General features: G+C 45.5%; 1 pseudogene; it reads left to right on the top strand.

Moving 5' to 3' along the window:
- Positions 1-8,773: 8,773 nt before the first annotated feature.
- LOC106734510 (60S ribosomal protein L32 pseudogene) lies at positions 8,774-9,181 on the top strand (annotated as a pseudogene).
- The last annotated feature ends 4,680 nt before the right edge of the window (positions 9,182-13,861 follow it).

Raw genomic sequence — 13,861 nt, 5'->3', positions numbered from 1 at the left:
GCCAGCCTGCTCCACCCAGAGAAGCACACTTTGTGAGAACCAATGGAAAGGAGCCTGAGCTACTGGAAGATATTCTCTATGAATTCATGGCATGATGGGTGTTAAACTAATCTGTGGTGTATATAAACAAAATGTTCCAGGAAGAAGCCCTAGGCCACAGCACAGTGAGAACAGGGCTCAGGAGATTAAACAGAGGGAGCTGGTGAGAAATCAACAGGAGACTGGAAAACAAGACAGGGATTTTCCAAGGTTAGCGGGAGATACAGTAAAACAGGAAGTGACCATCTTGGCAACAAACCACTTTGATGGAAAAAAAAACAAGAGGGGATAAGAATGAGGAATTAGGGACCAGCAGTTAGCGTAATGGCTATGTCGCTGGACTCCCATGTAGTCGACCGCAGTTTGCGTCCCGGACCCGGTGGCTTAGAACTCACGCGGAGAGTGTGTATGTGCACGTGCCCAAGATCCTGAGAGGAGAATGAAGAAGAAGGGATTGTGGCGTGGCCATCCTCCCTGAGGGATTTCTTGCTTTCTGTCTCTCTGTCTGTCTGGCAAGCGCATGCGCCCTATAGCGAAAACCTCTCCAAAAAAAAAAAAAAAAAAAAGAATGAGGAATTAAATATTGGCTTTAGGAGAGGGTGGGACTAGCAGATGGCACAATGGTTATGTCACTGGACACCTACAGGGCTGACCACCGTTCAAGTCCCAGACTGGGAGGCTTCAAAGTCATACAGGGTGCGTGTGTGTGCATGCCCAAAATTGCAGAGGAGAATGGAGAAGGGATTGCAGTGCGGCCATCCCCCAACAGGGTGATTTCTCACTTTTTATCTCTGTCTCTGTGGTAAATGCACAAACACTATAGCAAACATACCTTTAAAAAAAAAATCTTGGAACCAGCAGGTGGCATGGTGTATGATATGCTGCCATTCCCACATGGTCAACCATGGTTTCAGTCCTGGATCTGGTGGCTTGCTTTCTCACTTTCCCTTTCTCTGTGTGATCAAATTTAAAAATAATAATGACAAGTGGAATTAAATAATTATTAAAAAAAAAAATCTCGGGGCTGGCAGGTGGTGGTATTGTTAAGGGTGCTGGATTCCCACATGGTTGACTGCGATTTGAGTCCCGGACCTGGTGGCTCACTTTCTTGCTTTCTCTTTCTCTCTCTGTCCCCCTCTGGTCAAATTATAAATAAATAAATAAAGCTAAATAAAGTAATTATTTTTCTTAAAAAAAAACTCTCTTAAAAAAAGAAGAAATGGAGAGGTCATTAGTGATTCTTCAGAAGAAATTATCCATGGAATGGTGGACATGAGAGCCCATCTTGATAGATTCAAGTGAGAATTTGAGGCAAGAACTGAAGACAGAGCAAACCAAGTTTTCTATGTATTCTACTTTTGTGTGTGTGTGAGAGAGGTTTTGTTTTGTTTTGTTTTGTTTTTTGCTATACGGAGCATGTGCTTGACTGAGACAGAAAGAGACAGTGAGACAGAAAACAAGAACCCCTACCTCTGGATGGATGGCCATACTGCAATGCCCTCTCCTCCATTCTCGTCTTGGGACTTTGGGTATGCACACACATGTGCCCAGAATGAGTTTTAAGCTGCCAGGTCTGAGACTCAACCTATAGTCAACTATGTGGGACTCCAGCAACATAACCATTATGGAAGAGGTGGTTCAAAGTTTTTTTTTTTTTTTTTTTAAGCATTTATTACATTGGGGCCAGCAGGTGGCAGTTAAGGCCCCTGGACTCCCACATGGCTGAACATGGTTCAAATCCCAGACCTGCCACTTGCTTTCTCACTTTACTTCTCTCTCTGAACAACTTCAAAAAAAGAAAAAAGAAAATAATGACAATGAATAAAATTATGTAAAATTAAGTATTAAAATTATATAAAATTAAGTATTTTAAAATACTTTTTTGAAAGTGTACATTATTTTATTTATTATTATTACTACTACTACTGCTATTGCTTTTAAATTTGACCAGAAAGAGACAGAGAGAGAGAGAAAAGGAAAGTGAGAAGGCAAGCCACCAGGTTCAGGACTTGAACTGTGGTTGCCGATGTGGGAGTCTAACAACTTAACCAATCATACTACCTGCCAGCCACTTTTTTTTTTTTTCTATAGGGCACATGTGCTCACCAGAGAGACAGATATAGACAGAGAGTCAGAAAGTGACTGTCCCCAGAGGGAATGGCCATGCCAGTCGCTTTTCCTCCATTCTCTTGGGATTTGGGGCAGGTGCCTGCTTCATATGCACATGTGCCCAGTGTGAGATATAAGCCACCAGGCCTGGAACGTGAACCATGGAAGAATACGTGGCAGTCCAGTGACATAATCATTTTGTCATCTGCTGGTCCCAAATTTTAAGATGGAGGAAAAGCAGCTCTGCTGCTTGCTCGGGAGAGCCCTCTCCTATCAGTGGCTCAGTGCCTGACCTAGGCAGCATGACCTACATCTAAAAGAAAGGCTTTTTCCCAGGACCCACTACATTCTGGGAAAAATAAAATGGTTTTTAAGGCCTAAAGCCTCTAGACAAAGAATCGTCCCACCTTCACACCCACTCCAAATTAGGAGACTAACTGGACCCATCCAGCAGCCCCTCTTCACTAGGAGGGGAATGTATACATAAGTCCCGCCTAGAACAAGCCGCACAGAGGCCCCTCTGACCCGAATAAAAACCCCTTGACTGAGTTCCTCCTTGCCAACCTATTTTCTGGGACCCCTCACTTCTTTTTGGGAAATGTTTTTCCTTCCCTCTCCTTCAATAACCCCCCATTCCCTATGCCTACTGTCTGTGTCCGAGTCTAATTCTTCCTGAGCATGGGACGAGAACCCATGTCTCACTGTGGGTGCTGGACCTGATCACCACTGGGCCCGTGTTCCTGTGTCACTCGTCTAGGGGTTCCACATCAACTACTGGGCAGTCTTGGGGGACTGAACCTTCACGTGGGATCTGATGCGAATCCATGCGGATGGTGTCAGAACGGAGCAATGACTGCAGGATGCCCCGTTGGTGCCTGATGAGAACTGGGCGTCTGTGGGGAGGACTCTACACGACCTGTGAGCAGAGGGGAAGTGTCTGTGTTCACTGCTGAGCGCTGCCCTGAGTGTGAGAACAGGAAAACCCCCGGGTTCCTCCTCCAGCCTCGCACACCCTCGGGCTCCCCATGTCTTTCCAGGAAAAGGGAAGGGGTGACTCCCAACTGCATCAGTCAGCGCTGCCCTCTGGCTGCACGGGGACTGCACACGGAGGCTCTGAGGCCGGAAACATAAAATGCACATTCCTCACACACAGGGGTTAAAGAGTATCAAGAAGCCTCCGTACTCCTGCTGGGTTTCTGGAAAGAAACTGTCACTTTTTTTTCTTGCTCGCAAGGTAACAGCCAATCACAACAGCTAGGCTTCAGTCAGTCACAGGCACCCCACCTTTTGAACTGCTCCTGCAGACAAACTCAGAAGGTAACCAACCTAAATTGTTTCCCTCCCTCATTCCTTCACTTTCCTTCAGTTCCAGTGCATCAGTATCCTTTTCTGGTACTTAAATACCTGAGGCCACAAGGCTAGCAGGAGTTGTCTGTTAGCGTAATGGCTATGTCGCTGGACTCCCACGTAGTCGACTATGGTTCACGTCCCAGACCCAGTGGCTTAAAACTCACGCCAGGCGCGTGTGCGTGCGTGCCCAAGATCCCGAGAGGAGAATGGAGGAGAAGGGATTGCGGCGTGACCATCCCCCCGGGGGTGATTTCTCGCTTTCTGTCTCTATGTCTCTCTCTGTCTGTCTGGTGAGCGCACGCGCCCTATAGTGAAAATCTCTCAAAAAAAAAAAATTGCTTAATTAGGGACCAGGAGTTGGTGTAATGGCTATGCCACTGGACTCCCATGTAGTTGACCAAGGTTCGAGTCCTGGACCCAGTGGCTTAAACTCATGCTAGGTGCATGTGTATGTGTGCCCAAGATCCTGAGAGGTGAGTGGAAAAGAAAGGATTGCGGTGTGGCCATCCCCTCTGGGGGATGCTTTCTCGCTTTCTGTCTCTGTCTTTCTGGCGAGCGCACTCACCCTAAAGCAAAAACCTCTCCCCCTCAAAAAAAAGATTTGCTTAATTGGTGTCAGCAGGTGGCAGGGTGGTTAAGGGGGCTGACGGTGGTTCAACTCCCAGACCTGGTGATTTGTTTTTTCACTTCCCTCCAACCCCATATGTCTCTCTGATCAAATGGGAAAATAATAATAATTTAAATAAAATAATTCTTTTAAAAAAGAAGAAAAATAAGCCAGCCATTTAAGAGTATAGTTTTAATTCAGCAAATATTTTTCTTGAGAGGTTTTTGCTATAGGGCGCGTGCGCTTGCCAGACAGAGGGAGACAGAGAGACAGAAAGCGAGAAATCACCCCCCACGGGGGATGGTCATGCTGCAATCCCTTCTCCTCCATTCTTCTCTTGGGATCTTGGGCACGCACGCACATGCGCCCGGCGTGAGTTTTAAGCCACCGGGTCCAGGACGTGAACTGCGATCGACTACGTGGGAGTCCAGCGACATAGCCATTATGCTAACTGCTGTTTCCCCAATTCAGCAAATTTTTAAAAGAATTATTTATATTTAACTTTATTTATTATTTATTATTACTTAATCCAGTTATTTGTTATTTTATCCAGTATGATATCTGCCAGCCCCGATGTTAATTTTTCTTCTAACACAGGTTTACAACTCTCACCATCATCATACAATTAAAGCTATTAATGAAAGCTAAAAAGTGATGTGTTAGAGTATAGTGAGTAAAAGCCTTACACCCAAACGTAGCGGTCCAGATCCAGTCATCCTTCAGCCCATCTGGACCCAGGTCCCACTGTCATTACTGTTCCCCTCCCACACGCTACACCTTTCTCAGTCTCTTCTCTTCAGTTTCTTCTTGGCCGTCTCACCCTTGGGTTTCTCTCCTCTGTTGCCGCTCTCCTCTCCCTTCCTCTCTTCCTTCTCTTATACCTGGTGTGCCCCATTCTGGCCACCTGTCCTACCTCTAGTTTTGCCTCCCCAGCAACAATTGTGACTGCTCAATCTAGGCGAGTATGTCTCTTCCCCTTTTCTACTCCACTCATTGATGCAGGAATGTGGGGGTACAGGGGTGAATGGTCCAGCACTTGCAGCAGGATGGTCAGCTCAGCAGGCTAAACTCTGGGCATTAATGTGAGTGTTAAGACTGGCAGCCAGTAAGAGGGTAAACATCTATACAGACTCACGATTCACATTTGCTACCCTGCATGTTCATGAAACATTATACAGAGAGAGGACTCCTCTCAGCAGAAGGGAAAACAGTTAAAAACAAAGAGGAAATCCACCAATTATTAGAGGTAGTCTGGGAGCCAAAGGAAGTGGCAATCATCCATTGTAGGGGACACCAGAGGGGGGAAGACCCCATCACCTTGGAAACCCAACTGGCAGACTAGATAGACAAGACTGCTGCCAACTGAGCCCCGACCACTATAACTGTATGTTGCTACTCACAAGCCTCCCGAAAGCCACCCCCCTTATACCTCCTACAAACATCGCTGGGCAAAGTCAGAGGGAGCAACCCTAGAAAAAGACAGATAGTGGAGACTGCCAGACCAAAGAATATACATACCTCAATCCCTGGGATATTTGTTGGTAAACCACCACCACGAGTTGACTCAACGGGGAAACACTAACCTAGAAAACATGCTAGGCTGTTACTATTTTTTGTCGCTGACCATCACTGTACACAACTGTGAACATGTGGTGTGAGATCTGTGCCAGAAATAACCCCACCTAGGGGCCAACTCAGCCGACTAGAATACAAGCCACCAGAACAACTCCCCTGGAATTACTGGAGACAGAATTTTCAGAAGTGTGACCATCCTGGAACTATAAATACTTACTAGTCCTGGTTTGTACATACTCGGACTGGGTAAGAAGCCTTCCCTACGTGAAATGAAAAAGCCAGAGAAGTCACTTGAGCCCTTCTGAAGGAAGTTATACCTCAGTTTGGACTTCTCTTATGATCAGGTTAGACAATGGCTCTGCTTTTGTAGCTTAAGTTACACAGGAAGTGGCAAAGACTTTGGGCATAAAATGGAAGCTTCACACTGCTTACCGACTTCAGAGCTCTGGGAGAGTTGAATAAATTAATCATACCCTCAAGTCCACCCTGGCTAAGCTTTGTCAGGACACTGGACGCCTTTGAATTGATTTTCTCTTCCTGGCTCCATTCTGAGTTCGATGTAAACCCCGAAACACAAGGTTATTCCCCTTATGAGATTGTTTGGCCAGCCACCCCCTTTACCTAGGCCCAACAGGCTGACGTCCATGAACTGGGTGAGGCAGTCCGATTCAGGATCTGGTGGCCTTGGGAAAGACTTTGAAGAAAATAGCCCATGTCACCTTAGAAAAAACCCATTCCCCTCAGAAACTGGGTACACATATATGAGCCCGGGGATCTCATGTGGGTTCCAAGTTGGAAAAGGAATCACTACAGCCCATCTGGTTGGGGGCATATGCTGTGCTTGTTACCCCTACTACAATTAAGGTTGCAGGGCTAGCCTGGTGGATCCACCACTCACGAGTGAAACAAGCCACAACACCAGAGGATCCCGGGACCTGGACGATGAAAAGCCATCACGAACAGCCAACCAAGGTGACTTTCCAGAGGGCCAAGAACTGACATCAAGACTACAGCAGCAGCTGCTCCTGAACTGGCTGCTCTATGTGCAGCAGAAGCTTGAGGAGTCTACAGCCCTGCTCCAGCCACTCTTGGGCTGGCTGCTGTATGGACAACAGAGACTCGTGGACAATGACAGATGACATCTCTACCCTACCCCTACAACTTTCTGCCCAGAGCCCTTCCCATAGCACTAGCTGTGCTTCTCTCTACTGGTCTGGCTACAGTGTCCCCACAGAATTGAAAGTTATGGAAAAGGCTTTTGTCAGCAGTGTCATACCTCCTGGTAAAAGGAACCTTGATAGGCCTAGAATGTCTGAATTAACTAACTGTACACATTTTAATTCTCTCCTTCAGACTTGGATCCTGTTATCTTAATCTCCCCCATATTAGAAGAAAGCCCCAGTATATTAACTGGTGAACACTATGGTGTGGACATCACCCCCCTTCCTAGAAGCCCCCTGGGAGAAGGGAGCCCAGATCACAAATAGCCCATGGGCTATGTACTCCTTTAACCACAAGAATCCAGTCTTCAAACATTTAGGAATGGGTGACAAAGACTGCCTCCATGTTAGTGCTATCTGGTCTTGCACTCATGACAGTGAATCCTACTCTATGGGCCAGAGTTGAGGAAGGCATGCCTGTTACCAGTGCCCCTTGGCAGGGAGATGGGTATGCTATACATCCCTAAGAGAATATGGCCTTCCAGGTAGAGGTGGTAAATGACCATGCAAGAAAAGACAGAGGGCACTCTGGAATGTTGCTAAGAGACCTCGCCCTCCCAGACCCTACTATGGGTGAGAAAGCAATCTAGACTCCTGGGGTAAACACCCTCATAAACATGCACAGATTACTCATACAGGGTACTCCCAACCTGGCCTCCAACTGCTGGTTTTACATACGATCTACCCTTCCCTTGACATATACTACCCCTACAAATATGTCTACCAGCAATGCCTCCCGAAACCTCCTGAGTGTAGATGCCATTCATGAAGACCCCTTCACTCGGATGACCCTTTCCTCCTTACCCCACCACTGTATCTCCCAACGAAGAGAAATAGATTGGCAATTTTACCTGTAATCAAATTCACAGACTTAAATGCAGGCCCAATGACAATCAGGGCCTATTTTATTTTACCAAGATGCAGGTATATTTGGCCTGTGGCACTTATGTCTATCAATGCCTGCCAGCTAACTAGACAGGGGCATGTAATTGGCCATGCTGACTTCCCGGACTGATATAGTATCTGGAAATGAGACTCTAGACATCCCTTTAGTTGCCCAAACCCAAATAAACTGGCTTATCCCATTCATCCCCCTCCTTGCTGGGCTTGAAATTTCTGCAAGAACAGGCACTGGAGTTGGGGAATAATGACCTCCTCCTACCAGTTAGTTGTCTCAGATCAACAAGGAAATGGCAGAGGGATTCCAGAAAGTAGCTGAGACTATAGAAACTCTACAACACCAGCTTGACTCCTTAGCAGAAGTTGTCTTACAAAACAGATGAAGACTAGACCTCTTAACTGCAGAAAAAGGTGGGCTCTGCTTATTCCTGGGGAAGGAATGTTGCTTCTACACTAACAAATCAGGAAGTCCGAGACATGGCCCAGCAGCTTAGAGATTTAGTCTCCAAACAGCGATAAGCAACAGCTGATTCCTGGCCAGGCTGGAATAGGCTCTGGGCATAGGCCCCAGGGCTATAACCTCTCCTGGGGCTCCTAACAGTTATCCTTTTGGCACTGGCTGTCAAACAATGTGCACTTAATCTGATTATACAGTTTATAACCTCCTGACATGAAGCCATAAAGTATCAGTTGTGAGTCACAATCCCGGGAAACGACACTTACCCCCCCATCCCCATTGATTGATCCTCCTTGAATGTGATTGAGGAGGCTCAAGAGGGGGAAATGATATGGAGGCCTTGAACTCATGAATAGCCCAAGACCAGTAATTACTTAAACTTCCCATTACTCTGCAAACTGTCTCTCCCCTTTGAGTACAAAAAAAAAAAAAAAAAAAAAAAAACAAACAAACAAACAAAAACAAAAAAAACTCTAAAACTCTCTTCCTCAGCGCTGCCTGTGGAGGTGGCGGTCATCTCTTACCCAGCGTCATGGCTGCCCTCTGGCCCCTCGTGAAACCCAAGATCGTCAAAAAGAGGACCAAGAAGTTCATCCGGCATCAGTCAGATCAATACATCAAGATTAAGCGCAACTAGCGGAAACCCAGAGGGATTGACAACAGGGTGCGGAGGAGGTTCAAGGGCCAGATCCTGATGCCCAACATCGGTTACGGCGGCAACAAGAAAACGAAGCACATGCTGCCCAGCGGCTTCCGGAAGTTCCTGGTCCACAACGTCAAGGAGCTGGGAGTGCTGATACTGTGCTGAGATAGCCCACAACGTCTCCTCCAAGAACCGCAAGGCCATTGTGGAATGGGCAGCCCAGCTGGCCGTCAGAATCACCAATCCCAACGCCAGGCTGCGCAGTGAAGAAAACGAGTAGACGGCTCGTGTGCATGTTCTTTGTTTCTAAATAAAGCCACAAACCCCCCTCCCCCCCCAAAAAGGGACCAGCAGTTAGCGTAATGGCTATGTCACTACTCCCACGTAGTCAACCACGGTTCACGTCCTGGACCCAGTGGCTTAAAACTCACGCCAGGCGCGTGTGCGTGTGTGCCCAAGATCCCGAGAGGAGAAGGGACTGCAGCGTGGCCATCCCCCCTGGGGGGTGATTTCTCACTTTCTGTCTCTCTGTCTCTCTCTGTCTGTCTGGCGAGCGTACACACCCTATAGCAAACCCCACCACCAAAAAAAAAAAAAACCCACAAAAAACAACTTGAGACCTTGAGAAACTAGATACCCTGCTTATCTGCCACTTTCCTTTATAGGGCAAATCCTGGGACCCTTTCCCCAATAGGATACCCTTAGCTTGCTGAGACTCCCCTTTCCCAACTCACCCATAAAGACTGTGCCTAACTCCCCACCAGGGCCAGAGAGTCACAGTGTTAAGTCCTCTGTGGCCGCCAACGCAATAAAGAGCTCCCCTTTCTCTCCAGAGTGCCACTTTTCCTTCCTCGGCATCTGTTTTTCCACAACAGTTCTAGAGGGAAAACTTTGGAATGTGGATGAGACCTAGAAGTAAGAGCTTCGGACCAGTGAATAGTGTAGCGGTTTAGGATCTGGACTCTTGCATGGCTAAAACTGGCTCAAGTACCAGACCCAGGGGCTTGAAACTCATGCATGTTGTGTGTCATACATGCCCAAAATCCCATCAGAAGAGTAGAGTAGAAAGAATCCCCATCCCTCTAGGGGACAATTTCTTGCTTTCTATCTCTGTCTCTTTGGGGAGCACAGGCACCCGATAGCAGAAACCTCTTTAAAAAAATCTTTGAAAATAAAAAAGTGAGAATAAGCTGTGTAGGCGTGTATGAAACATGTCAATTTTGAGAACTGATCGAATCTAAGAAAGCACATGTAATTACTGCTAATTTAAGAAATATATATAGGGAACCAGCAGTTAGCGTAATAGCTATGTCGCTGGACTCCCACGTAGTCGACCGCGATTCGCATCCCAGACCTGGTGGCTTAAAACTCACGCCGGGTGCGTGTGCGTGCGTGCCCAAGATCCCGAGAGGAGAATGGAGAAGGGATTGCGGCGTGGCCATCACCCCTGGGGGGTGATTTCTTGCTTTCTGTCTCTATGTCTCTCTCTGTCTGTCTGGCAAGCGCATGCGCCCTATAGCGAAAATCTCTCAAAAAAATTTTAAAAAGAAAGAAATATCTATCTATCTATCTATCTATCTATCTATCTATCTATCTATCTATATAGATAAAGATAGATAGATAGATATAAAGAGGGATGGCCACACCACAATCCCTACTGTTCCATTCTTCTGCAATTTTGGACACATATATCCACCACAACCAGGACTGAAATTGTGGTTGATCACGTGGGAGTCCAGTGCCTTAACAGAACACCACCTGTTGGCCCCAATTTAAGAAATTTAACTTAAAGTTCTTAATAGCCAATAGGGTGGAGGGAGGGGGTCTGCCAGGCTCTATTTTCTGACACTGGAGAGGATGAGACAGGAAGATTACTTGAGTCCAGGAATTCTAGGCCAGCATGGGCAATATCCATGCATGTCTCCATTTCCCCCTCTTTTGGAGAGTTTGGGCTTGGTGTGTTTCCAAAGTCACTGGGTATGGGACTCTATGCATGTGCACAACAACATGAGATTCAGCCACCTTAACCAGAGGCCACAGATTGGTCCCTGAAATTACAGGATTGGAATAGACTTCAGCATGATTACCACATAGTAAAAGATCAAACAGGCCAACAGGTCGCACAGTGGTTACTGCCAGACCCCACATGGCAGACTCTGCAATTTGTGTTCCCTGTACAAGCAACCTTAAAATCATTACTGGCGTCTATATGAGCATGCCCAAAATCCCAAAAGGAGAATGGAGGACAAGGGATTGTAGTGTGGCCATCTTCCCTTGAGGGTGATTTCTCACTTTCCCTCTCTCTTTTTCTGTCTCTCTCCAGTGAATGCACACAGCCTACGGCAAAAAAATTAAAAATTAAAATTAAGAAAAATCAAACAAAATACAACAGACATTTGGAAAATGAATCATGATAATAACTAACTAGCCTCATAACTGAGCCTTTCAACTCAATTCAAGGGCCCTATATATTCATTTAGTATGAATGATGTCTGTTCCTGTCACACACAGACATCAATAGTTGTTGAAAGATATACCTGTAATCTCTAAACTCAGAGGTTTGTGCAACTGTCTCATTCAACAAAAACCCAGTCATATTAAGAAAAATAGCTGAGGCCTGCAGGTGGCATAGGGGTTAAGACACTGGATTCCTGCATGGCTAACCACAGTTCTAGTGCTGAACTGGCAGCTTGAAACTCATGTCAGGCAGGTGAGTGTGAGCCCAAAATTCTGAGAGGAGAAGGGACTGCGGTTTAGCCATCTCCCCCAAACGGTGATTTCTCCTTTTCTGTCTCTCTCCAATGAGTAAACATCCCCTACAAGAAAAAAAATCTCCAAAGAAAAAAGGAAAATAGCTTTCTCTTTTCCAGTTCTCATGGGAAAATATGCAGAGAGAAACACAAATACTTTAGTATAGTTTAAAAAATACATGCGAGGTGGGAGCCAGCAGATGTTGTGCTGGTTAAGGGCACTAGACTCCAACATGGCCAACCATAGTTTGAGTCCCAGACCTGGTGGCTTGCTCTCTCACTTTCTCTCTTTCTGTCTCTCTCTTGTGAATGCACATGTCTTAAAGCAAATTTAAAATAATAATTATTATTATGGGGCTGGCAGGTGATGTGGTGGTTATAGCACTGGACTCCCACATGGTTGACGACAGTTCAAGTCTCATACCTGGTTTCTTGTTTTCTCACTTTCCCTCTTTCTCTCTTTTTCTGTTTGTTCAAATTAAATAATAAAGATGATGATAATAAATTAAAATTAAATAAATAGGGGCCAGCAGGTGGCATGGTATTTAAGGGTGCTGGATTGCCACATGGTTCGAGTCCCACACCTAGCAGCTTGTTTCTCAATCCCGCTCCCCCGTCAAGTTAAAATAAATAAGTAAATAAAGTTAAATAATTCTTTAAAATTAAACAAACATTTTAAAACTAAATAAACATTTAAAAAAAATTTTTTTTTAATACAGGCAGGGGGACCAGCAGTTGGCATAATGGCTATGTTGCTCAACTCCCATTTAGTTAACCATAGTTTGAGTCCCAGACCCGGTGGTTTAAACTCACCCTGGGCGCATGTGTGTGTGCGCGCGCCCAAGATCCCAAGAGGAGAATGGAGGAGAAGGGACTGCGGTGGGGCCATCCCCCCTGGGGCTGATTTCTCGCTTTTGGTCTCTGTCTCTGTCTTTCTGGCAAGTGCATGCACCCTATAGTAAAAACCTCTCAAGAAACAAAGAAAAAAAAAATACAGGCAGGGCCAGCAGGCGGCATGGTGGTTAAAGGGGCTGGACTTCTACACAGCAGATCTCAGTTTGAGTCCCAGACCTGAGGACTTGCTTTATCACTTTCTCTCTCGTTTTCCCTATCACTCTGTTCCTCCATGGTCAAATTAAAATAAATAAATAAATAAATAAATAGATAGATAGATAGATAGATAAATACAAATAAAATAATTTAAAAATATACAGGCAGTCATGTAACTGTCACATCCATGTGACATTCCAAAACCAATCTATAGCCAGTCTTGTAGTAAAGGGTACTGGACCTCAAGTGGTGGACCAAACTTTGATAGTCCTGGCTCCATCAGCTTGAAAATGTCATTGGAAACATATGCATGCATTTCCAAAATCCCAAGAGTTTGGAGAAGTCAAAGAGAGGGGATTACTGTGTGACCACTTCCCACTGGAAGACATTTTTTCCTTCTCCCACTGATGAGTGTGTGCAACATCTGGCAGTAATTCAAAGAAGAAATGAATGAATAAATAAAATTAAGCAAAAAAGGATGAACATATAAGGATACCGCTGTGGTGCATGAAGCCCTGTTGTGCAGCTGAAGAGATTCTAAAGCCCATATGATAATGGTGCTTTGAATTGGTGGACTGGTTAGCCTAAAACACATCAATCATGTGCACAAGTGCCCAAGATCAGATGAACTGCAGAGCATGAGATTGACTTGTGATGAGACCCTGTGCACTCTCTCTCTCTATGTATGCACACGCATCCTTTCATAAATAAAAAGTAACAAATTGGGAGGCGGGCAGGAGGTGTGGTGAAGGCACTGGATTCCCACATGGCCAATCACAGTTTGAGTCCTGGACCTAGTGGCTTGCTTTTCCACTTTCCCTTTCTTTCACTCTCTGGTCAAATGAAATAATAACAACAAATAAAATTAATCAATTCTTTTAAAAAGTTATTTCTTTAAAAAAGTAACAAATTTGGGTCAGCATGTGATCTAACAAAGGCACTAGATTCCTACAGTCAACTACAGTTCCAGTCCTGAACTCTGGGCTTGAAATGCATGAGTGTGTGTGCTTAGGTGTCCCAAATCCCGAGAGAAAGAGAGAGAAGGGACTGCAGCATGGCTATCGCCCCTGGAGGGTGATTTATCACTTTCTCTCTGGTGAACACACATGCCCTATGTAAAAAAAATCTCTCTCTCAAAACAAAAATTAATCTCTGGTGAAT

Source organism: Tupaia chinensis, unplaced genomic scaffold, assembly GCF_000334495.1.
Source record: "Tupaia chinensis unplaced genomic scaffold, TupChi_1.0 Scaffold000131_1, whole genome shotgun sequence".
Taxonomy (NCBI): Eukaryota; Metazoa; Chordata; class Mammalia; order Scandentia; family Tupaiidae; genus Tupaia; species Tupaia belangeri.
The sequence above is the reverse complement of the archived record's forward strand: the minus strand, read 5'-3'. Positions and strand labels throughout refer to the sequence as shown.